Source organism: Chiloscyllium plagiosum, unplaced genomic scaffold (genome assembly GCF_037043375.1).
Source record: "Chiloscyllium plagiosum isolate Xiang-an unplaced genomic scaffold, Cpla_swu_hap1 HiC_scaffold_50, whole genome shotgun sequence".
Lineage (NCBI taxonomy): Eukaryota > Metazoa > Chordata > Chondrichthyes > Orectolobiformes > Hemiscylliidae > Chiloscyllium > Chiloscyllium plagiosum.
The window spans coordinates 52,316,417-52,339,680 of record NW_028270188.1 but is presented as its reverse complement, the minus strand read 5'-3'; the positions used below and the strand labels follow the sequence as shown (position 1 = coordinate 52,339,680).

The 23,264-nt window shown below is 55.8% G+C and overlaps 1 protein-coding gene across 1 annotated transcript in view; it reads right to left on the bottom strand.

Annotated features, from left to right (window-relative positions):
- LOC122545367 (semaphorin-6D-like) overlaps positions 1-8,188 on the bottom strand; it is a 133,561-nt gene extending 125,373 nt beyond the window's left edge. Inside the window, exon 1 of the mRNA XM_087985111.1 lies at positions 7,932-8,188. The gene's annotated coding sequence lies outside the window, so the exon portion shown is untranslated. The remainder of the gene's footprint in view (positions 1-7,931) is intronic.
- Between the last annotated feature and the right edge of the window lie 15,076 nt (positions 8,189-23,264).

Genomic DNA, 23,264 nt, shown 5'->3' with positions numbered 1-23,264 from the left:
GGGAATGCGGGGCATTGGCAGCCATTTTGTTATGGGCAATGGACAGCCACTGTTAAAATGGACATAGGCAGCCATGTTTGTGGCAGGCATTGGGCAGCCACCGTTAATATGGGCAATGGACAGCCACGTTTGTTATGGGACACGGGCAACCACAATTAATATGGTCAGTGGCAGCCATTTTTGTTATGGGCAGTGTGCAGCCATGTTTATAAAGGGCAGCCACAGTTAATATGGTCAGTGGCAGCCATGTTTGTTACAGACAATACACAGCCAATGTTAATGTGGGCAGTGGGCAGCCATGTTTGTTATGGGCAATGGGCAGCCACAATTAATATGAGCAATGGGCAGCCATGTTTGTTATGGGCAATGGGCAGCCACAGTTAATATGGGCAGTGGGCATCCATGTTTGTTATGGGAAATGGACAGCCACAGTTAATGTGGGCAGTGGGCAGCCATGTTTGTTATGGGAAATGGACAGCCACAGTTAATATGGGCAGTGGGCAGCCATGTTTGTTACAGACAATGGACAGCCACAGTTAATATGGGCAGTGGGCAGCCATGTTTGTTACAGACAATGGACAGCCACAGTTAATGTGGGCAGTGGGCAGCCATGTTTGTAATGGGTGAGGGGCAGCCATCTTTGTCACAGACAATGGGCCACCACGTTTAGGTGCAGGCAACAAGAAGGTCATGTGTGTCACGGGCCAATGTGTGTGAAGGGCCTGCTTTGAGGGAACGGAAGGGGGTGGGACCTCCAAGCGGGGAGAGACAAAAGCCACACTCGCCTGACCCAAAATATTCCGCCTCATCCCCCTTCCCCTCCACCCCCAACACTGCCGGAGCAAATTTGGGAGTGTCAACCTGTCAAACCTCCCTTCCCTTCCCCTCCTCCCCCGCCGCCATTTCCTCACACTCTTGAGTCTTGACCTTTCACCCGCGGCCTGTGCCCCAGTCTGGGGAGCGGGCTCTCCGAAGGGAGTAGGCCTCATGCCTGAAATGGAGCCGAAATAGGATTGGCCATTGAAAGGAGGCTGGGGGGGGGGGGTGGCGCAGGAGGGAATGTGAGGGGGAGTGGAATGGGGAGATGTTGAAGATCCCGTCGCTGGAACAGAGCCCAACGCAGGCCAGACAGATTGAAGATATTCTGACAGAGAGAATAACGAGCGAAATAAGCTCTGAGGGAGAGAACGAGATGATTAGTGAGGCACAGCCGACCACATTAAGATCAGCGCACGCGGTAATTATGAAGAAAGATTCTAATATTAATTAAACGATGATAAATATTTGATGTGATGCAGCACCCTTTCATTTTATAATGAAAAAGAGAGAGAGAGAGAGAGAGACATGGGGGAGGGAGGTGGGGACAGTGTAGAGGGAGCTTTACTCTGTATCTAACCCCGTGCTGTCACTGTCCCTGGGATGGGGGGGGACAGTGTAGAGGGAGCTTTACTCTGTGTCTAACCCCGTGCTGTCACTGTCCCTGGGATGGGGGGGGACAGTGTAGAGGGAGCTTTACTCTGTATCTAACCCCGTGCTGTCACTGTCCCTGGGATGGGGGGGGACAGTGTAGAGGGAGCTTTACTCTGTATCTAACCCCGTGCTGTCACTGTCCCTGGGATGGGGGGGGACAGTGTAGAGGGAGCTTTACTCTGTATCTAACCCCGTGCTGTCACTGTCCCTGGGATGGGGGGGGACAGTGTAGAGGGAGCTTTACTCTGTATCTAACCCCGTGCTGTCCCTGTCCCTGGGATGGGGGGGGACAGTGTAGAGGGAGCTTTACTCTGTATCTAACCCCGTGCTGTCACTGTCCCTGGGATGGGGGGGGACAGTGTAGAGGGAGCTTTACTCTGTATCTAACCCCATGCTGTCCCTGTCCCTGGGATGGGGGGACAGTGTAGAGGGAGCTTTACTCTGTATCTAACCCCGTGCTGTCCCTGTCCCTGGGATGGGGGGGACAGTGTAGAGGGAGCTTTACTCTGTATCTAACCCCGTGCTGTCCCTGGGATGGGGGGGACAGTGTAGAGGGAGCTTTACTCTGTATCTAACCCTGTGCAGTCCCTGTCCCTGGGATGGGGGACAGTGTAGAGGGAGCTTTCCTCTATATCTAACCCCGTGCTGTCCCTGTCCCTGTCTCTGGGATGGGGGGACAGTGTAGAGGGAGGTTTACTCTGTATCTAACCCCATGCTGTCCCTGTCCCTGGGATGGGGGGGAACGGTGTAGAGGAAGCTTTACTCTGTATCTAACCCCGTGCTGTCCCTGTCCCTGAGATGGGGGGTGACAGTGTAGAGGGAGCTTTACTCTGTATCTAACCCCGTGCTGTCCCTGTCCCTGGGATGGGGGGGACAGTGTAGAGGGAGCTTTACTCTGTATCTAACCCCGTGCTGTCACTGTCCCTGGGATGGGGGGGGACAGTGTAGAGGGAGCTTTACTCTGTATCTAACCCCGTGCTGTCACTGTCCCTGGGATGGGGGGGGACAGTGTAGAGGGAGCTTTACTCTGTATCTAACCCCGTGCTGTCACTGTCCCTGGGATGGGGGGGGACAGTGTAGAGGGAGCTTTACTCTGTATCTAACCCCGTGCTGTCCCTGTCCCTGGGATGGGGGGGGACAGTGTAGAGGGAGCTTTACTCTGTATCTAACCCCATGCTGTCCCTGTCCCTGGGATGGGGGGACAGTGTAGAGGGAGCTTTACTCTGTATCTAACCCCGTGCTGTCCCTGTCCCTGGGATGGGGGGGACAGTGTAGAGGGAGCTTTACTCTGTATCTAACCCCGTGCTGTCCCTGGGATGGGGGGGACAGTGTAGAGGGAGCTTTACTCTGTATCTAACCCTGTGCAGTCCCTGTCCCTGGGATGGGGGACAGTGTAGAGGGAGCTTTCCTCTATATCTAACCCTGTGCAGTCCCTGTCCCTGGGATGGGGGACAGTGTAGAGGGAGCTTTACTCTGTATCTAACCCCGTGCTGTCCCTGTCCCTGGGAGGGGGGGGGGGATAGTGTAGAGGGAGCTTTACTCTGTATCTAACCCTGTGCTGTCCCTGTCCCTGGGATGGGGGGGGGGGGGAACAGTGTAGAGGGAGCTTTCCTCTGTATCTAACCCCGTGCTGTCCCTGTCCCTGGGAGGGGGGGGGGATAGTGTAGAGGGAGCTTTACTCTGTATCTAACCCCGTGCTGTCCCTGTCCCTGGGAGGGGGGGGGGGATAGTGTAGAGGGAGCTTTACTCTGTATCTAACCCCGTGCTGTCCCTGTCCCTGGGAGGGGGGGGGGGGATAGTGTAGAGGGAGTATAGAGAGACTCCCCCTGCCGACTGTGTGATGTGAGACCAGTGTGTGCCCGTTACCCACAGTGCCCACCCTGTGTGGAGATGCCAAGACTGAAAGATGGTGTCCAATCGGTGCACAGTCCGATCCCACAGCCCTGCTTGTTGACCGGGTGAGGGTTGCATAGCATCCCTAGCGCCCTCCCCCTTGGGCATCATGGGTATCTGTGGGAGGTGGGGGGAGAGCACATACTACAACAACAACTGCAATGTGCCAACTAGTGCTTCACGGGATGACCCCTGACCCCAGGAGGGGAGAGCAACTGGGACAATTGAGGAGTCGGTTTCAAGGTGGGGGGGGGTGGAGAGGTAAAGTGAGAGACCGCCCCCCATCCCCCCCCCCCCGAGTTCAGGAACACCCACCATCTCCTGTCAAACCCCTCCCCGGGGCATCTGAGGGTGCCCGCAATGGCGGAGCGAGGGGGGGTCGGAGAGGGGGCTGTTGCTAGGGTGGGGTGGGGTCTGCAGATACTGGGATTCGGGGAGAACATGGATCTCGGAGGGGGGTGTCGGGGGGCTGGAGGGGGTGACCAAGATAGGGAGGGAGTGTAGGGGGCTAGAGGGGGTGACAGAGATGGGGAGGGGGTGTAGGGAGCTGGAGGGGGTGACAGAGATAGGGAGGGGTGTAGGGGGCTGGAGGGGGTGACAGAGATAGGGAGGGGGTGTAGGGAGCTGGAGGGCGTGACAGAGATAGGGAGGGGATGTAGTGGCTGGAGGGGGTGACAGAGATAGGGAGGGGGTGTAGGGGCTGGAGAGGGTGACAGAGATAGGGAGGGGGTGTAGGGACTGGAGGGGGGTGACAGAGATATGGAGGGGGTGTAGGGGCTGGAGGGGGTGACAGAGATAGGGAGGGGGTGTATGGGCTGGAGGGGGTGACAGAGATAGGGAGGGGGTGTAGGGGGCTGGAGGGGGTGACAGAGATAGGGAGGGGGTGTAGGGGGTGACAGAGATAGGGAGGGGGTGTAGGGGCTGGATGGGGTGACAAAGATAGGGAGGGGGTGTAGGGGCTGGAGGGGGTGACAGAGATAGGGAGGGGGTGTAGGGGCTGGAGGGGGTGACAGAGATAGGGAGGGGGTGTAGGGGGCTGGAGGGGGTGACAGAGATAGGGAGGGGGTGTAGGGGGTGACAGAGATAGGGAGGGGGTGTAGGGGCTGGAGGGGGTGACAGAGATAGGGAGGGGGTGTAGGGGGCTGGAGGGGGTGACAGAGATAGAGAGGGGGTGTAGGGGGCTGGAGGGGTGGACAGAGATAGGGAGGGGGTGTAGGGGGTGACAGAGATAGGGAGGGGGTGTAGGGGCTGGAGGGGGTGACAGAGATAGGGAGGGGGTGTAGGGGGCAGCAGGGGGTGATTGGGATAAGGAGGGGGTGAGCATTATTGCATTGTGGGAACGCCTGTCATGTGGTCGGGTGCGATGAAGAGATTCCATCCCTCTCGCTCTCTGCCTTTCTCACGTCAGGGAGCGACTCTGCCTTTCATCGTGATCCAAAGTCTGTGTCATCCAACCTCGCTGAGGCGGTTCGACAAATTAGATTCATTTCAAAACAATAAAGCAAACCGCGCCCCCAACCTCCCCCGGGGTGGGTAGGGAACCTCGGCCAGGTGTGCGGAATCCGTTGAAACCTGAAAGCATGAGGGAAGAAAAACAAAAAACTGGCTCGACCAGGCACTCGCTCACTTTCTCTGCTCTGGCAAGGGAGTACAGGCCCTGTCTGGGCCTGTCAGTGATTCCTGACCCTTGGCCCCCCAGCCCCAGGGCGAATGAGCAGCCCCACCCCCTCAGAGTAGTCAAGGGCCTGGGGAAGGAGCAGGCCACAACCAGAGCGCATAGGCCCGGTCAGTCAGGCCTGAGGCCTACCTCTTCTCCCCGTCTCCCGTAATCCCAGGCCTGGGTCAGGGAGGGGGGTGGCGGTGGGACGGGGGGGGGGGGGGGGGTCAGGTGTCAAAATCTGTCTCCGAGTGGGGCGCGACGCGTTTTCGGGGGGGTCGTGGGGTGGGGGTGTGGGGGGGGAGGAAGGGGCCGTCGTTCCTGTGACGGGAAGCCTGGATTGCCAAGCCTCTGGCCTATCGAGGCCTAGGGCCTGGTGTGGCCACTCACACCCGCGTGTGGTTCGCCGCGAGAAGGACCGTTGGAGGGGTGTGGGGTGTGAGGGATCGGGGAGAGAGGAGGGGTCTGTAAACCCCACCCCCCCCACCCCACACCCCACACCACCCCCTGTTTGTCAATGTCAGAGGTCGCTGGGAGAGAGGATCTGCCATTTTAATCCAGGCCTGGCCTTCACTTGACTCCAGCCCTCCCACACAGCAATGGGGTGGGCCCTCAGAGACAGCCTCAGTCGAGACCCTTGGTTTGGGGAGGGGAGGGGAGTGTTGGGGGCAATTAGAGGTGGTGGCAGGGAGGGGGACAAATACCCCAAACGGAGAGTTCCTGCTCCTCAGTAATCAACCACGTTCAGACCCGGCCACACTCCCCCCACATTCGCCCGATAGACCCTCCCCATCTTCTCTCTCTATTCCCCCCACATCTCTCCATCTCTCTCTCTCTCTCCCACCCTCTATCTCTCCCCCACTCTCTCTCACATCTGTCTCAATCTCCCCCATCTCTCCCCCCACCCCAAGCCGCTTCACATTTTCCCGTTCACTCACAGTATCGCACTCTCTCCCACACTCTCTCTCCCGCCCTCTCTCCCACACTCCTCTCCCTCCCTCTCTCCCACACTCTTCCCCGTTCTCTTTCCCTCACGCTCCCTCATTCACTCACAATATCACACTCTCTCTCCCGCCCTCTCTCCCACTCTCTCCCTCCCTCTCTCCCACACTCTTCCCCGTTCTCTCTCCTCACGCTCCCTCATTCACTCACAGTATCGCACTCTCTCTCACTCCCTCTCTCCCACTCTCTCTCACTCCCTCTCTCCCACTCTCTCTCTCCCGCCCTCTCTCCACACTCTCTCCCTCCTCTCTCCCACACTCTTCCCCGTTTTTCTCTCCCTCACGCTCCCTCATTCACTCACAATATCACACTCTCTCTCACTCCCTCTCTCCCACTCTCTCTCACTCCTCTCTCCCACTCTCTCTCCCTCACTCTCCCTCATCCACTCATGGTAACACACACTGTCCCTCACTTACTCATACAGATATACCACTCGCAAACGTGCATACTGACTTGTTTATACACTCTCTCACACTCCCTCGCTTTCTGTCTCCCCTCTCCCTCACCACCTCGGTCCCCTCCCCCTCCCCTCTCCCTCTCCCCCTCTCCCTCTCTCCCCCTCTCCCCCTCTCCATCTCTCCCTTCCCCTCTCTCCCCTCTCTCCCTCTCTCCCCCCCTCTCTCCCCCTCTCTCCCTCTCCCCACTCCCCCTCCCCCTCTCCATCTCTCCTTTCCCCTCTCTCCCCCCTCTCCCTCTCTCCCTCTCTCCCTCTCTCCCTTTCTCCCTCTCCCCCACTCCCCCTCTCCCTCTCCCCCTCTCTCCCACCCCTCCCTCTCTCCTCTCCCACTCCCCCCCTCTCCCTCTCCCCACTCCCCCTCTCCCTCTCCCCCTCTCTTCCACCCCTCCCTCTCTCCCTCTCCCACTCCCCCCTCTCCCTCTCCCCCTTTCCCCCTCTCCATCTCTCCCTTCACCTCTCTCCCACTCCTCCCTTTCCCTCTCCCTCTCTCCCTCTCCCTCTCCCTCTCTCCCTCTCCCACTCCCCCCCTCCCTGTCCCCCTCTCCATCTCTCCCTCTCCCCTCTCCCCCTCAGTCTCCTGTGTGAGTCCCTCAACACACCCCACCCCAGGGGTCTCCATCTCTCTGTCCTTTTCTGTCTCTCTGTGTTCCTTCTCTCCATCGACTGTCTCTCTATAACTTGTTCTCACTTTCCATCTCTCTCTCTCTCTCTCTCTCTTCCCCCCTCCCTCTCTCCCCCTTTCTCTCTCCCTCACTCCATCTCTCTTGCTCACTCACACCCTCACCCACTGTCCCCTTTCCAGGCGACCTCTCCCACTCTCCCAGTCTCTCCCACTCTGTCTCTCTTCCTCCCGAAATCCCTGTCAATCTCCCCCTCTCCACTCTCCCTCCTCTCTCCCCTGCTCTCCCCCTCGGCCACTCTCTCCTTCTCTCCGTCTCTGTCCCCCTCCCTCCCTCTCCCTCACTCCCCCATTTCCCTCTCTCCCCCCCCCCTTTCCCTCTGTCTCTCCCTCTCCCTCTGTCTCCCCTCTCTCTCTCTCTCCCCCTCTCTCTGCTTCTCTCCCTCCCTCTCACCCCTCCCTTCCTCCCTCTCTCCTGCTCTCCCCCTCGGCCACTCTCTCCTTCTCTCCCCCCCTCTCTCTCTCTCTCTCTCTCTCTCTCCCCTCCCTCCCTCTCCCTCTCTCCCCCTCTCCCCTCCCTCTCTCCCACTCTCCCTCTCCCTCCCCCTCCCTCTCTCCCGGTCTCTCGCCCTCCCTCTGCCCTCTTTCCCTCCCTCGCTCCCCTCACTCCCTCTCTCCCACTCAGCCACTCTCTCCTTCTCTCCCTCTCACCCCCCGTCTCTCTCTCTCTCTCTCCCTCTCTCCCCCCCTCTCTCCCTCCCTCTCTCCCCCTCCCTCTGCCTCTCTCCCCCTCTCTCCCTCCCTCGCCCTGGGATATCAGACATTGTGCCTACCTGGTCTGGTTGAGCTTCCAGTCCTGTCAGCAAGTGCACAGCTTCTGAATCAGACAGAAAGTTGCAGTCAGGGATAGAGAGAGAGAGAGATGGAGAGAGAGGTGGGCAGGAGAACAGAAGTGTGTCTGTGCTAGGTTGGGAGATCAGAGAGTGCACAGACACACATCTCTCTCAGACACACGCACACACACACACACAGGGACACACAGAGACTCAGAGAGAGAGAGAGAGAGAGCGCTCAATGTAATTCAATTTAAATTTACAAACACGGGCCGCATTGCAATCTCCCCAAACCACCGCTTCTGTCAGCGACCAATTCTCCACCCTGCTCCCAGGGGGGAGGGAGCGAGAGAGAGAGAGAGAGAGAGACAGGGAGAGAGCGACAGAGGGAGAGGTCGGGACAGAGATAGAGGGAGAGCAGGGAAAACACCAAGATAGAGAGGGAAAGAGAAAGAGAGAGAGATTAATAGAGAGAGTGAGACGGAAAGATTAAAGGCTGGAGAGAGAGAAAGTGCAGATGCAGAGAGACAGAGAGAGAGAGAGAGAGAGAGACAGACGGAGGTCCCAATCCAGGGAGTGTTTGTTGGGGGACAGTGTAGAGGGAGCTTTACTCTGTACCTAACCCCGTGCTGTCCCTGTCCCTGGGATGGGGGGACAGTGTAGAGGGAGCTTTACTCTGTATCTAACCCCATCCTGTCCCTGTCCCTGGGATGGGGGGACAGTGTAGAGGGAGCTTTACTCTGTATCTAACCCCATCCTGTCCCTGTCCCTGGGATGGGGGGACAGTGTAGAGGGAGCTTTACTCTGTATCTAACCCCATCCTGTCCCTGTCCTTGGGATGAGGGGGGACAGTGTAAAGGGAGCTTTACTCTGTATCGAACCCGGTGCTGTCCCTGTCCCTGTCCCTGGGATGGGGGGGGACAGTGTAGAGGGAGCTTTACTCTGTATCTAACCCCGTGCTGTCCCAGTCCCTGGGATGGGGGGGGGACAATGTAGAAGGAGCTTTACTCTGTATCTAACCCCATGCTGCCTCTGTCCCTGGCATGGGGGGGACAGTGTAGAGGGAGCTTTACTCTGTGTCTAACCCTGTGCTGCCCCTGTCCCTGGGATGGGGGGGACAGTGTAGAGGGAGCTTTACTCTGTATCTAACCCCGTGCTGTCCCTGTCCCTGGGATGGGGGGGACAGTGTAGAGGGAGCTTTACTCTGTATCTAACCCCGTGCTGTCCCTGTCCCTGGGATGGGTGGGGGGACAGTGTAGAGGGAGCTTTACTCTGTATCTAACCCCGTGCTGTCCCTGTCCCTGGGATGGGGGGGGGACAGTGTAGAGGGAGCTTTACTCTGTATCTAACCCCGTGCTGTCCCTGGGATGGGGGGGGACAGTGTAGAGGGAGCTTTACTCTGTATCTAACCCCGTGCTGTCCCTGGCCCTGTCCCTGAGTAATTTAATTGTTTTGAGGTTGTGTATTGTTCTCGGTGAGTTAGTTTCCTGTTCCGACAACAGGGAGCAGCAGATGGAAAATCCGAGGATTGACAGAGGGTCCATGGGGATGAGGGAGGATGTCACAGGGTCACAGGTCAACGGTGGATGGTTATCAGAGAGAGTGGGGAGTCTGAGATGTCAGAAAGCCTGACTCAGTTCAAATCTCCATTAATGTGACTGCCCGCTCCCTCAGCACTGACCCTCCCACAGCACCCACTCCCTCAGCGCTGACCCTCCCACAGTGCCCACTCCCTCAGCACTGACCCTACCACAGCGCCTGCTCCCTCAGCACTGACCCTCCCACAGCACCCACTCCCTCAGCACTGACCCTACCACAGCGCCCGCTCCCTCAGCACTGACCCTCCCACAGCACCCACTCCCTCAGCGCTGACCCTCCCACAGTGCCCACTCCCTCAGCACTGACCCTACCACAGCGCCTGCTCCCTCAGCACTGACCCTCCCACAGCACCCACTCCCTCAGCACTGACCCTCCGACAGCACCCGCTCCCTCAGCACTGTCCCTCCGACAGCGCCCGCTCCCTCAGCACTGACCCTCCCACAGCGCCCGCTCCCTCAGCACTGACCCTCCCACAGCGCCCACTCCCTCAGCACTGACCCTCCCACAGCGCCCGCTCCCTCAGCACTGACCCTCCCACAGCGCCCGCTCCCTCAGCACTGACCCTCCCACAGCACCCGCTCCCTCAGCACTGACCCTCCCACAGCGCCCGCTCCCTCAGCACTGACCCTCCCACAGCACCCGCTCCCTCAGCACTGTCCCTCCGACAGCGCCCGCTCCCTCAGCACTGACCCTCCCACAGCGCCCGCTCCCTCAGCACTGACCCTCCCACAGCGCCCGCTCCCTCAGCACTGACCCTCCCACAGCGCCCGCTACCTCAGCGCTGACCCTCCCACAGTGCCCACTCCCTCAGCGCTGACCCTCCCACAGTGCCCACTCCCTCAGCACTGACCCTCCCACAGCGCCCGCTCCCTCAGCACTGACCCTCCGACAGCACCCGCTCCCTCAGCACTGACCCTCCCACAGCACCCACTCCCTCAGCGCTGACCCTCCCACAGCACCCACTCCCTCAGCGCTGACCCTCCCACAGCACCCACTCCCTCAGCACTGACCCTCCCACAGCGCCCACTCCCTCAGCACTGACCCTCCCACAGCACCCACTCCCTCAGCACTGACCCTCCCACAGCACCCGCTCCCTCAGCACTGACCCTCCCACAGCACCCACTCCCTCAGCACTGACCCTCCCACAGCGCCCACTCCCTCAGCGCTGACCCTCCGACAGCGCCCACTCCCTCAGCGCTGACCCTCCCACAGCACCCACTCCCTCAGCGCTGACCCTCCCACAGCACCCACTCCCTCAGCACTGACCCTCCCACAGCACCCACTCCCTCAGCACTGACCCTCCCACAGCGCCCGCTCCCTCAGCGCTGACCCTCCCACAGCACCCACTCCCTCAGCACTGACCCTCCCACAGCACCCACTCCCTCAGCACTGACCCTCCCACAGCGCCCACTCCCTCAGCACTGACCCTCCGACAGCACCCGCTCCCTCAGCACTGACCCTCCCACAGCGCCCACTCCCTCAGCACTGACCCTCCGACAGCGCCCACTCCCTCAGCACTGACCCTCCCACAGTGCCCACTCCCTCAGCACTGACCCTCCCACAGCGCCCGCTCCCTCAGCACTGACCCTCCCACAGCGCCCGCTCCCTCAGCACTGACCCTCCCACAGCACCCACTCCCTCAGCACTGACCCTCCCACAGCACCCGCTCCCTCAGCACTGACCCTCCCACAGCACCCACTCCCTTATCACTGACCCTCCCACAGCACCCACTCCCTCAGCACTGACCCTCCCACAGCGCCCGCTCCCTCAGCGCTGACCCTCCCACAGCACCCACTCCCTCAGCACTGACCCTCCCACAGCACCCACTCCCTCAGCACTGACCCTCCCACAGCGCCCACTCCCTCAGCACTGACCCTCCGACAGCACCCGCTCCCTCAGCACTGACCCTCCCACAGCGCCCACTCCCTCAGCACTGACCCTCCGACAGCGCCCACTCCCTCAGCACTGACCCTCCCACAGCGCCCACTCCCTCAGCACTGACCCTCCCACAGCGCCCGCTCCCTCAGCACTGACCCTCCCACAGCGCCCGCTCCCTCAGCACTGACCCTCCCACAGCGCCCGCTCCCTCAGCACTGACCCTCCCACAGCACCCACTCCCTCAGCACTGACCCTCCCACAGCACCCACTCCCTCAGCACTGACCCTCCCACAGCGCCCACTCCCTCAGCACTGACCCTCCCACAGCACCCACTCCCTCAGCACTGACCCTCCCACAGCGCCCACTCCCTCAGCACTGACCCTCCCACAGCACCCACTCCCTCAGCACTGACCCTCCCACAGCACCCGCTCCCTCAGCACTGACCCTCCCACAGCGCCCACTCCCTCAGCACTGACCCTCCCACAGCGCCCGCTCCCTCAGCACTGACCCTCCCACAGCACCCACTCCCTCAGCACTGACCCTCCCACAGCACCCACTCCCTCAGCACTGACCCTCCCACAGCACCCGCTCCCTCGGCGCTGACCCTGGGAGAGTGGGGCTGTGTCACGGCGATGAAGTTTGTTGTTTTGGAGTCAGGGAGAGGGAGAGTCAGAGCCGGGGAGACAGGAGGCGCCGTCTGTGTCTGTTAAGCTGCGTACCTCAGTTTGGGGTGCAGTGTATTCCCTCATTAGCCTGTTTAATCACAGCAAGATGGACAAGGAGGACACTCGGGACACAGACTGACAACATCGGAACATCAATAACAACTTAATGAACAGTGTGCCTTGTTGTTTTGAAAGTGAACCCTGCTGCTCTCTGACTGCCTCCCTCAAGGGAAGCTCACGCATCAAAGCAACATTATTACAGTCTCGCTCGGTAGGAATTCATCTGTCGCTTCGCCAACAACAAGACCCTGCACTGATGTAGCGCCGTGCAGTCAGCGACACCTCCCCCCTCCACCTCGCAGCCCTAACCCGGGTCAGCTGCAAGCCTCAGAGGGGGCGCTGTCGGAGGGTCAGTGCTGAGGGAGTGGGTGCTGTCGGAGGGTCAGTGCTGAGGGAGCGGGCGCTGTCGGAGGGTCAGTGCTGAGGGAGTGGGCGCTGTGGGAGGGTCAGTGCTGAGGGAGGGGGCTCTGTCGGAGGGTCAGTGCTGAGGGAGTGGGCACTGTCGGAGGGTCAGTGCTGAGGGAGCGGGCACTGTCGGAGGGTCAGTGCTGAGGGAGTGGGCACTGTCGGAGGGTCAGTGCTGAGGGAGTGGGCGCTGTGGGAGGGTCAGTGCTGAGGGAGGGGGCTCTGTCGGAGGGTCAGTGCTGAGGGAGTGGGCGCTGTCGGACGGTCAGTGCTGAGGGAGGGGGCACTGTCGGAGGGTCAGTGCTGAGGGAGGGGGCACTGTCGGAGGGTCAGTGCTGAGGGAGTGGGCGCTGTCGGAGGGTCAGTGCTGAGGGAGCGGGCACTGTCGGAGGGTCAGTGCTGAGGGAGTGGGTGCTGTGGGAGGGTCAGTGCTGAGGGAGCGGGCGCTGTGGGAGGGTCAGTGCTGAGGGAGTGGGTGCTGTCGGAGGGTCAGTGCTGAGGGAGCGGGCGCTGTGGGAGGGTCAGTGCTGAGGGAGTGGGTGCTGTGGGAGGGTCTGCGATGAGGGACATGGGCGCTGTGGGAGGGTCAGTGCTGAGGGAGTGGGTGCTGTGGGAGGGTCAGTGCTGAGGGAGTGGGTGCTGTGGGAGGGTCAGTGCTGAGGGAGTGGGTGCTGTGGGAGGGTCAGTGCTGAGGGAGTGGGTGCTGTGGGAGGGTCAGTGCTGAGGGAGTGGGTGCTGTGGGAGGGTCAGTGCTGAGGGAGTGGGTGCTGTGGGAGGGTCAGTGCTGAGGGAGTGGGTGCTGTGGGAGGGTCAGTACTGAGGGAGTGGGTGCTGTGGGAGGGTCAGCACTGAGGGAGCGGGTGCTGTCGGAGGATCTTATAGTGACGTCCCTCACTGAGGTGGAGGGTATATGAAATCTGGAGAGAGGGAGGGCAGTGGGGTTGGAGTAGGGGCTTGGTTTCCTCACTGCCCTGGGCTCAGTATTCTCCCCAGGCTGAGTGGTTGCTGAAGGAGCACATGTCGGGGTTTGAAGCTGCAGTCGCAGCTGTCGTTCCACCTGGAGATGGCATCTCACCGTTCAGGCCTGACATGTTGAGGCGAGTGGACATTTCTCAATGTCAGGTCTCGCCCGAACCGTATTAGTCACACACCGGATCCTGAAACAAAACAGCTGCTCCTGACAGGAATACTCCACAACATCCGTCTCTCGCGTACGCACCATCCTTTCCCCAGTCTGTAACTCCCTCCTGGGTATCTGTTATTCTGTATATAAACCCCATCCCAAACCCCTCGATTAGATTCCAGTCTGTAACTCCCTCCCCGGTATCTGTTATTCTGTATATAACCCACCCCGAACCCCTCGATTAGATTCCAGTCTGTAACTCCCTCCCGGGGTATCTGTTATTCTGTATGTAACCCACCCCGAACCCCTCGATTAGATTTCAGTCAGTAACTCCCTCCCGGGTATCTGTTATTCTGTATATAACCCTCCCCGAACCCCTCGATTAGATTCCAGTCTGTAACTCCCTCCCGGGTATCTGTTATTCTGTATATAACCCTCCCCGAACCCCTCGATTAGATTCCAGTCTGTAACTCCCTCCCGGGTATCTGTTATTCTGTATATAAACCCCATCCCAAACCCCTCGATTAGATTCCAGTCTGTAACTCCCTCCCCGGTATCTGTTATTCTGTATATAACCCACCCCGAACCCCTCGATTAGATTCCAGTCTGTAACTCCCTCCCGGGGTATCTGTTATTCTGTATGTAACCCACCCTGAACCCCTCGATTAGATTCCAGTCTGTAACTCCCTCCCGGGTATCTGTTATTCTGTATACAAATCCCACCCCGAACCCCTCGACTAGATTCCAGTCTGTAACTCCCTCCCAGGGTATCTGTTATTCTGTATATAACCCACCCCGAACCCCTCGATTAGATTTCAGTCAGTAACTCCCTCCCGGGTATCTGTTATTCTGTATATAACCCTCCCCGAACCCCTCGATTAGATTCCAGTCTGTAACTCCCTCCCGGGTATCTGTTATTCTGTATATAACCCTCCCCGAACCCCTCGATTAGATTCCAGTCTGTAACTCCCTCCCGGGTATCTGTTATTCTGTATATAACCCACCCCGAACCCCTCGATTAGATTCCAGTCTGTAACTCACTCCCGGGTATCTGTTATTCTGTATATAACCCACCCCGAACCCTTCGATTAGATTCCAGTCTGTAACTCCCTCCCCGGGGTATCTGTTATTCTGTATATAACCCGCCCCGAACCCTCGATTAGATTCCAGTCTGTAACTCCCTCCTGGGTATCTGTTATTCTGTATATAACCCACCCCGAACCCCTCGATTAGATTCCAGTCTGTAACCCCCTCCCGGGTATCTGTTATTCTGTATATAACCCACCCCGAACCCCTCGATTGGATTCCAGACTGTAACTCCCTCCCGGGTATCTGTTATTCTGTATATAACCCACCCCGAACCCCTCGATTAGATTCCAGTCTGTAACTCCCTCCCGGGTATCTGTTATTCTTTAGAAAACCCACCCCAAACCCCTCGATTAGATTCCAGTCTGTAACTCCCTCCCGGGTATCTGTTATTCTGTATGTAACCCACCCCGAACCCCTCGATTAGATTCCGGTCTGTAACTCCCTCCCGGGTATCTGTTATTCTGTATATAACCCACCCCGAACCCCTCGATTAGATTCCAGTCTGTAACTCCCTCCCGGGTATCTGTTATTCTGTATGTAACCCACCCCGAACCCCTCGATTATATTCCAGTCTGTAACTCCCTCCCGGGTATCTGTTATTCTGTATATAACCCACCCCGAACCCCTCGATTAGATTCCAGTCTGTAACTCCCTCCCTGTATCTGTTATTCTGTATGTAACCCACCCCGAACCCCTCGATTAGATTCCAGATTGTTACTCCCTCCCGGGTATCTGTTATTCTGTATATCACCCACCCCGAACCCCTCGATTAGATTCCAGTCTGTAACTCCCTCCCGGGTATCTGTTATTCTGTATATAACCCACCCCGAACCCCTCGATTAGATTCCAGTCTGTAACTCCCTCCCGGGTATCTGTTATTCTGTATGTAACCCACCCCGAACCCCTCAATTAGATTCCAGTCTGTAACTCCCTCCTGGGTATCTGTTATTCTGTATATAACCCACCCCGAACCCCTCGATTAGATTCCAGTCTGTAACTCCCTCCCGGGTATCTGTTATTCTGTATATAACCCACCCCGAACCCCTCGATTAGATTCCAGTCTGTAACTCCCTCCCGGGTATCTGTTATTCTGTATATAACCCACCCCGAACCCTTCGATTAGATTCCAGTCTGTAACTCCCTCCCGGGTATCTGTTATTCTGTATATAACCCACCCCGAACCCCTCGATTAGATTCCGGTCTGTAACTCCCTCCCAGGGTATCTGTTATTCTGTATGTAACCCACCCCGAACCCCTCGATTAGATTCCGGTCTGTAACTCCCTCCCGGGTAACTGTTATTCTGTATACCACCCACCCTGATCCCCTCGATTAGATTCCAGTCTGTAACTCCCTCCCGGGTATCTGTTATTCTGTATATAACCCACCCCGAACCCCTCGATTAGATTCCGGTCTGTAACTCCCTCCCGGGTATCTGTTATTCTGTATGTAACCCACCCCGAACCCCTCGATTAGATTCCAGTCTGTAACTCCCTCCCGGGTATCTGTTATTCTGTATATAACCCACCCCGAACCCCTCGATTAGATTCCAGACTGTAACTCCCTCCCGGGTATCTGTTATTCTGTATATAACCCACCCCGAACCCCCCCCCGATTAGATTCCAGTCTGTAACTCCCTCCCGGGTATCTGTTATTCTGTATGTAACCCACCCCGAACCCCTCGATTAGATTCCAGTCTGTAACTCCCTCCCGGGTATCTGTTATTCTGTATATAACACACCCCGAACCCCTCGATTAGATTCCAGTCTGTAACTCCCTCCCGGGTATCTGTTATTCTGTATATAACCCACCCCGAACCCCCCCCCGATTAGATTCCAGTCTGTAACTCTCTCCCGGGTATCTGTTATTCTGTATATAACCCACCCCGAACCCCTCGATTAGATTCCAGTCTGTAACTCCCTCCTGGGTATCTGTTACTCTGTATATAACCCACCCCGAACCCCTCGATTAGATTCCAGTCTGTAACTCCCTCCCGGGTATCTGTTATTCTGTATGTAACCCACTCCGAACCCCTCGATTAGATTCCAGTCTGTAACTCCCTCCCGGGTATCTGTTATTCTGTATGTAACCCACCCCGAACCACTCGATTAGATTCCAGTCTGTAACTCCCTCCTGGGTATCTGTTATTCTGTATATAACCCACCGCGAACCCCTCGATTAGATTCCAGTCTGTAACTCCCTCCCGGGTATCTGTTATTCTGTATATAACCCACCCCGAACCCCTCGATTAGATTCCAGACTGTAACTCCCTCCCGGGTATCTGTTATTCTGTATATAACCCACCCCGAACCCCTCGACTAGATTCCAGACTGTAACTCCCTCCCGGGTATCTGTTATTCTGTACGTAACCCACCGCGAACCCCTCGATTAGATTCCAGTCTGTAACTCCCTCCCGGGGATCTGTTATTCTGTCTATAACCCACCCCGAACCCCTCGATTAGTTTCCAGTCTGTAACTCCCTCCCGGGTATCTGTTATTCTGTCTATAACCCACCCCGAACCCCTCGATTAGATCCCAGTCTGTAACTCCCTCCCGGGTATCTGTTATTCTGTATATAACCCACCCCGAACCCCTCGATTTGATTCCAGTCTGTAACTCCCTCCCGGGTATCTGTTATTCTGTATATAACCCGCCCCGAACCCCTCGATTAGATTCCAGTCTGTAACTCCCTCCCGGGTATCTGTTATTCTGTATATAACCCACCCCGAACCCCTCGATTAGATTCCAGTCTGTAACACCCTCCCGGGTATCTGTTATTCTGTATATAACCCACCCCGAACCCCTCGATTAGATTCCAGTCTGTAACTCCCTCCCGGGGATCTGTTATTCTGTATATAACCCACCCCGAACCCCTCGATTAGATACCAGTCTGTAACTCCCTCCCGGGTATCTGTTATTCTGTCTATAACCCACCCCGAACCCCTCGATTAGATTCCAGTCTGTAACTCCCTCCCGGGGATCTGTTATTCTGTATGTAACCCACCCCGAACCCCTCGATTAGATTCCAGTCTGTAACTCCCTCCCAGGTATCTGTTATTCTGTCTCTAACCCACTCCGAACCCCTGGTTAGATTTGAGTCTGTAAGTCACTCCCAGGTGATGATGCCAATGGTGGTTGCTAGGAGTGGGATGTGTCTCCCCGTGGGCTATGCGAAAATACAGAATTCTTGCATAAAAATATCCCATCCCTGCGTCAGCGTTGTGTGCGGGTGTTAAATATCTTGCCAGGGGATCCCTGCCGGGATTGTGAAGATAATATCTTCCAGTTTTAAGCTGCAGCACAGCACTGATGCCTGGCAACCCGTCACCATGACGTCAAGCTTCCCGAGGATTCTCGGCCTACTGAGGCCTACTAGTTAAGGCTTCGCTACTCCGATCGCCGGGTAATGGGCCCTCACCACGGGGCTCCCTCTCTCTGTCCCCTCCTCCAGCCCCTGCACGCAATTCCCAAACCACCCCCGGATTGCCGTTGCATTTCCCTAGCTCCCATCACCACCCCTGTTTACGGCCGTCACAAGCCGCAATCCCCCACCCTCTATTGCTTTTTGCACAGCAAGATCCCAGGAACAGCAATGCGGGTCTGATCTAGTCCGTGCGTGTGTGAGTGTGTCTGAGAGTGTATATGTGTCTGTGTGTGTGTGTGTGTGTGTCTGACAGTGTATATGTGTCTGTGTGTGTGTGTCTGTGTGTGCGCACGCATGTGTGTGTCTGAGAGTGTATATGTGTCTGTGTGTGTGTGTCTGTGTGTGCGCACGCATGTGTGTGTCTGACAGTGTATATGTGTCTGTGTGCGTGTGTGTGTGTGTACATATATCTGTGTGAGTGTGTGCCTGTGTCTGTGTGTGTGAATGAGTGTCTGTGTGTGTGTGTACATATATCTGTGTGAGTGTGTGCCCGTGTCTGTGTGTGTGAATGAGTGTGTGTGTGTGTGTGTGTGTGTGTGGATGCGTGTGTGTCTGTGTGCGTGTGTCATAGAGTCATAGAGACGTACAGCACGGAAACAGACCCTTCGGTCCAACCCGTCCATGCCGACCAGATATCCCAACTCAATCTAGTCCCACCTGCCAGCACCCGGCCCATACCCCTCCAAACCCTTCCTATTCATATACCCATCCAAATGCCTCTTAAATGTTGCAATTGTACCAGCCTCCACCACTTCCTCTGGCAGCTCATTCCATACCCGTACCATCCTCTGCGTGAAAAAGTTGCCCCTTAGGTCTCTTTTATGTCTTTCCCCTCTCACCCTAAACCTATGCCCCTCTAATTCTGGACTCCCCACCCCCAGGGAAAAGACCTTGCCTATTTACCCTATCCATGCCCCTCATGATTTTATAAACCTCTATAAGGTCACTCCTCAGCCTCCGACGCTCCAGGGAAAACAGCCCCAGCCTATTCAGCCTCTCCCTGTAGCTCAAACCCTCCAACATCCTTGTAAATCTTTTCTGAACCCTTTTGACTTTCACAACATCCTTCCTATAGCAGGGAGACCAGAATTGCACACAATATTCCAACAGTGGCCTAACCAATGTCCTATACAGCCGCAACATGACCTCCCAACTCCTGTACTCAATACTCTGACCAATAAAGGAAAGCATACCAAACGCCGCCTTCACTATCCTATCTACCTGCAACTCCACTTTCAAGGAGCTATGAACCTGCACTCCAAGGTCTCTTTGTTCAGCAACACACCCCGGGACCTTACCATTAAGTGTATAAGTCCTGCTAAGATTTGCTTTCCCAAAATGCAGCACCTCACATTTATCTGAATTAAACTCCATCTGCCACTTCTCAGCCCATTGGCCCATCTGGTCCAGATCCTGTTGTAATCTGAGGTAACCCTCTTTGCTGTCCACTACATCCTCCAATTTTGGTGTCATCTGCAAACTTACTAACTGTACCTCTTATGCTCACATCCAAATCATTTATATAAATGACAAAACATGTAGGGCCTTGTGGCACTCCACTGGTCACAGGCCTCCAGTCTGAAAAACAACCCTCCACCACCACCCTCTGTCTTCTACCTTTGAGCCAGTTCTGTATCCAAATGGCTAGTTCTCCCTGTATTCCGTGAGATCTAACCTTGCTAATCAGTCTCCCATGGGGAACCTTGTCGAACGCCTTACTGAAGTCCACATAGATCACATCTACCACTCTGCCCTCATCAATCCTCTTTGTTACTTCCTCAAAAAACTCAATCAAGTTTGTGCGACATGATTTCCCCGCACAAAGCCATGTTGACTATCCCTAATCAGTCCTTGCCTTTCCAAATACATGTATATCCTGTCCCTCAGGATTCCCTCCAACAACTTGCCCACCACCGAGGTCAGGCTCACCGGTCTATAGTTCCCTGGCTTGTCTTTACCACCCTTCTTAAACAGTGGCACCACATTAGCCAACCTCCAGTCTTCCGGCACCTCACCTCTGACTATCGATGATACAAAGTATGTGTTTAAGAATGTGTGTGTGGGTGTGTATGGGCATGTATGTGTGTGAGATTTGATCCCATTTGATTTATAATCGTCACATGTACCTAGGTACAGTGAAATGATCTGTTTTGTGAGCCGTACGTGCAGATCAGAGCACACAAAGTGCAGTGGGCTGATGGAACAGAGCAAGGATTATAATGTTAAACTGCACTGAGAGTGAGATCAATATTCAGTTTAAAATTTGAGGGGTTCATTCAGCAGCAGCTCTTGAATCTGTCGGTCTGCGTTGCATCGGCTCCCCAATGGGACAGGGAGGTTGAGATTATAACCGGGATGGTAGGGGTCATCAATACTGGCTGTACTCCCAGGCCGTGGGAAGTGTGGTTGGGGGGTCACTGGGTGGGAGGCTGGCTTGTGTGATGGACTGGGCTGCATTGACCTGAGTACATGTGAGTGAGTAAGTGTGCATCTGCGGGAGAGGGTGTATTACTCGGATTATGAATGTGTGTGTGTGTAAAAAACTGTGGGTGCGTGTTACTGAGGGTATGGAGGCGTGTGTGTGTGTTACTGTGCATATGGAGGTGTGTGTGTGTGTTACTGTGCGTATGGAGGTGTGTGTGTGTGTTACTGTGCGTATGGAGGTGTGTGTGTGTGTTACTGTGCATATGGAGGTGTGTGTGTGTGTTACTGAGCGTATGGAGGCGTGTGTGTGTGTTACTGTGCATATGGAGGTGTGTGTGTGTGTTACTGTGCGTATGGAGGTGTGTGTGTGTGTTACTGTGCGTATGGAGGTGTGTGTGTGTGTTACTGTGCATATGGAGGTGTGTGTGTGTGTTACTGTGCATATGGAGGTGTGTGTGTGTGTGTTACTGTGCGTATGGAGGTGTGTGTGTGTTACTGTGTGTATGGAGGTGTGTGTGTGTTACTGAGCGTATGGAGGTGTGTGTGTGTGTTACTGTGCGTATGGAGGTGTGTGTGTTACTGTGCATATGGAGGTGTGTGTGTGTGTTACTGTGCGTATGGAGGCGTGTGTGTGTGTTACTGTGCATATGGAGGTGTGTGTGTGTGTTACTGTGCGTATGGAGGTGTGTGTGTGTTACTGTGTGTATGGAGGTGTGTGTGTTACTGTGCATATGGAGGTGTGTGTGTGTGTTACTGTGCGTATGGAGGTGTGTGTGTGTTACTGAGCGTATGGAGGTGTGTGTGTGTTACTGAGCGTATGGAGGTGTGTGTGTGTGTTACTGAGCGTATGGAGGTGTGTGTGTGTTACTGTGCGTATGGAGGTGTGTGTGTGTGTTACTGTGCGTATGGAGGTGTGTGTGTGTTACTGAGCGTATGGAGGTGTGTGTGTGTGTTACTGTGCGTATGGAGGTGTGTGTGTGTGTTACTGTGCGTATGGAGGTGTGTGTGTGTTACTGAGCGTATGGAGGTGTGTGTGTGTGTTACTGAGCGTATGGAGGTGTGTGTGTGTGTTACTGTGCGTATGGAGGTGTGTGTGTTACTGTGCATATGGAGGTGTGTGTGTGTGTTACTGTGCGTATGGAGGTGTGTGTGTGTTACTGAGCGTATGGAGGTGTGTGTGTGTGTTACTGAGCGTATGGAGGTGTGTGTGTGTGTTACTGTGCGTATGGAGGTGTGTGTGTGTTACTGAGCGTATGGAGGTGTGTGTGTGTGTTACTGAGCGTATGGAGGTGTGTGTGTGTGTTACTGTGCGTATGGAGGTGTGTGTGTTACTGTGCATATGGAGGTGTGTGTGTGTGTTACTGTGCGTATGGAGGTGTGTGTGTTACTGTGCGTATGGAGGTGTGTGTGTGTGTTACTGTGCGTATGGAGGTGTGTGTGTTACTGTGCATATGGAGGTGTGTGTGTGTGTTACTGTGCGTATGGAGGTGTGTGTGTTACTGTGCGTATGGAGGTGTGTGTGTGTGTTACTGTGCGTATGGAGGTGTGTGTGTGTTACTGTGCGTATGGAGGTGTGTGTGTGTGTTACTGAGCGTATGGAGGTGTGTGTGTGTGTTACTGTGCATATGGAGGTGTGTGTGTGTGTTACTGTGCGTATGGAGGTGTGTGTGTGTGTTACTGTGCATATGGAGGTGTGTGTGTGTGTTACTGTGCGTATGGAGGTGTGTGTGTGTGTTACTGAGCGTATGGAGGCGTGTGTGTGTGTTACTGTGCATATGGAGGTGTGTGTGTGTGTTACTGTGCGTATGGAGGTGTGTGTGTGTTACTGTGCGTATGGAGGTGTGTGTGTGTTACTGAGCGTATGGAGGTGTGTGTGTGTGTTACTGAGCATATGGAGGTGTGTGTGTGTGTTACTGTGCGTATGGAGGCGTGTGTGTGTTACTGAGCGTATGGAGGTGTGTGTGTGTGTTACTGTGCGTATGGAGGTGTGTGTGTGTTACTGAGCGTATGGAGGTGTGTGTGTGTTACTGAGCGTATGGAGGTGTGTGTGTGTGTTACTGAGCGTATGGAGGTGTGTGTGTGTTACTGTGCGTATGGAGGTGTGTGTGTGTGTTACTGTGCGTATGGAGGTGTGTGTGTGTTACTGAGCGTATGGAGGTGTGTGTGTGTGTTACTGTGCGTATGGAGGTGTGTGTGTGTGTTACTGTGCGTATGGAGGTGTGTGTGTGTTACTGAGCGTATGGAGGTGTGTGTGTGTGTTACTGAGCGTATGGAGGTGTGTGTGTGTGTGTTACTGTGCGTATGGAGGTGTGTGTGTTACTGTGCATATGGAGGTGTGTGTGTGTGTTACTGTGCGTATGGAGGTGTGTGTGTGTTACTGAGCGTATGGAGGTGTGTGTGTGTGTTACTGAGCGTATGGAGGTGTGTGTGTGTGTTACTGTGCGTATGGAGGTGTGTGTGTGTTACTGAGCGTATGGAGGTGTGTGTGTGTGTTACTGAGCGTATGGAGGTGTGTGTGTGTGTTACTGTGCGTATGGAGGTGTGTGTGTTACTGTGCATATGGAGGTGTGTGTGTGTGTTACTGTGCGTATGGAGGTGTGTGTGTTACTGTGCGTATGGAGGTGTGTGTGTGTGTTACTGTGCGTATGGAGGTGTGTGTGTTACTGTG